Genomic DNA, 2,687 nt, shown 5'->3' on the forward strand with positions numbered 1-2,687 from the left:
GATTTCTGTTGCCAAAGTAAATAGGTAAGTAAATGGGCCTTTGGTCCCAGTCTGGAAACTGGCCTACTGCTGTTTACTACAGAGCATGCAATCTAATTGCCTACAGTTGTAGAAGCTCTCGGCCAAATAAAATGCTACTCTGCTGTATCAATAGTCAGCTGTAACAGAACTGCTCTGGGGAGGAAAGCAAGGAGATAATATTCTACACTCTAGGTGAACTTGAACTTGTAAATGGATCTCTGTTTAGGAGAAGGATATGGGAAGGATATTTGACTTCATTTAGTAAAATAAAAATAGACAAGCAGGTGCAACTGGATGCCTGGAGAAATGGAAGTTGACATGCCTGGGTCACTGGCAGGAAGAACTCTTTCCTTCCACTGTAGTTTCAATCTGTTAAAACTCTTAAATCTATATTCTAGAAATTGCTCTGAAAAAAACTTTTGTGGAGCAATTCAGGTATTTTTTGCTGATCAGCCAGGACCCATTTTACAGTCTCTCAATTCATACAATTTCTATACCCACCCCCACATTTCTGCTGCAAGCCTAAGTTATGGGTATCCCTTACCTAAATAGCTGAATTGAAAATCAAAAAGAAGAGCCATCCAGGGATTTGTTGATTTGCTTCCTTGTATAGTTAGAGATGTACCAGCTTTCAAGAGTAACAGAACACATGACATGAGCAAGGGTACTCTGCAGCTGGGTAGAGAATAAAGGCAACATGCTGTGCACAAAGCTGATTGAGGATGCACAAACCTACACAGCCAGATGGCTTGAATCTAGAGCTGAACCTATGGGAAGCTCTGAGGGCACTGAAGAAAAAGCCTGGCAGCCAAAAAGACCAGATACAGTAGCATTTTATAGCCCATGATAATGTGGGAGGATTCAGTATTGTGACTGGTCGTTGGCCTCCATCATAAGGGCTAATGGGAACAAACTGCTGAGAGGGGAGAAGCCACTGCTGTCTGTGTGATGAGACAAGTTCCAGCTAGAAAAAGAAAATATCAGAGAATCAGTCTGAGGAGTTGTAATCTACCATCATTCTTAGAAAACTAGACAGTTATCTCAGTTTCTAGGCAGAAGCTATAGTGTACTGCAGAGGTTATATTCTGTTGAGTATAAACAAATAGACTAGGTACAGACATTATACTTTTACCAATATAAGCGATCAAAAAACAGTCTATACCCAGAATAGAACAGAAGTTTGGCACACATACTCATTTTAAAATGGCAGAACCCACTCTAAGATTTGCCCACCCACCCCCTCCCCACCACAGGGTGAATGTCTTGTTCTGTTCACTACTGATCTAAACTGTGCCGCTTACAGAAACCCATGTAACTTAGATCGATTCCACTTTGGGTTTTTTTACTGTCTCTTCCTGTCCACACACACACATTATAAGCTGGGTTAGTCTCATTTATGCTAAGATCTCTTTATGCGGCTCTGGCTGTGTGAACAAACCTAATAAAATGGGTGTTAACATGCCATTTACAGTCACAGAAGTATAAAGAGGCCTTCTGGTAAGTGAAAATCAGGCCCTATACCTTGAAGGATGAAGCTCAAGACGCAATACAGAATGGAGGACATTCAGACCACATCCCCTTTCCTCCCTCATAGGTGCAACTCCATACATCAACATGGAGGCAACCAGAGGATCACCCTCAGCTGGGGTGATCTCCTTGTGCCTGGCCATGCCCATAAACCAGAACAAAGTATCCCAAGCTAGCTGAAGATCAATAACAGCATACCTAATAACATCTATTAAAATGAGATAACCTTAATACAATATCACCTATAGTTTTGATAGGATGTTCCCAAGGAATACTGAACATCACAGCAAATTATTTGCAAAGCCATTTGTAAATGCTGTAACTGTGATCTATGGTATAAATATGCCTAGTTATGATCAGGAATAGGGTGGCCATCATAGAGAATAGCCCGGTTATCCTCTGTCCTCTATTGATATGAAACCGGATGTCTTTCTTCAAGAGAAAAATAGAGAACATAAAGGCGTCGGGTTTTGTATCAATAGAGGACAGAGGACAGAGTAGCAGAAAACCGGAATGTCCTCTATGATGGCCACCCTAATCAGGAAGCAATTAGCTGAGAGAGACAATCATGATAAAAATCTCATATGAACACAGACCCTGTACTCTGCAGCCTAATGCAACCAAATTCTGCAGCCAAAACTCCAAAATTATGCGTTCATTTATTATATTGCCATGAACTGTCCTGCCATACCCAAAGCCATGCTTCTTCTAAGAGGAACAGCTGAATTCTGAGGTATCTTGGGAAAATGCCAAATTCCCAACTGCAGAGTCACTGAGTGAGATGACTGGGGCTGTTCATTCCTTGCAGAACCATTTTTTCTCAGGCTTTCTGCAGACTCAGATAGGCAATGGCTCATACTTAGTTAATATTTTAAATAGTATGACCTAAAAACTTCCTTTTTCACATTTAAAAAAACCCAAGCCACTAGTACAGGGCACAATTCTGCAGCACATTTCAAATTCCCTGAATCATGGGCTAAGTGGGAATCCACCAATAAATATAGTAGCAATATTTCCCTCAGAAATTCTATTTGATATGTGGCACAGAATCAAATGGTTACAAGTACTTCATAGGTGTCATGTCATCCACTGCGAGCTCAAATGAAGCCATAAAAGGAAGGAAATCTCCTTTCCTTCTT

General features: G+C 40.9%; 1 protein-coding gene across 1 annotated transcript in view; it reads right to left on the reverse strand.

Moving 5' to 3' along the window:
* Positions 1–835: 835 nt before the first annotated feature.
* The window catches only part of UMODL1 (uromodulin like 1), a 96,618-nt gene continuing 94,766 nt past the window's right edge, over positions 836–2,687 (reverse strand). The window contains exon 23 of the mRNA XM_025215422.1: positions 836–985. The gene's annotated coding sequence lies outside the window, so the exon portion shown is untranslated. The remainder of the gene's footprint in view (positions 986–2,687) is intronic.

Source organism: Alligator sinensis, unplaced genomic scaffold (assembly GCF_000455745.1).
Source record: "Alligator sinensis unplaced genomic scaffold, ASM45574v1 scaffold840_1, whole genome shotgun sequence".
Classification (NCBI taxonomy): Eukaryota; Metazoa; Chordata; order Crocodylia; family Alligatoridae; genus Alligator; species Alligator sinensis.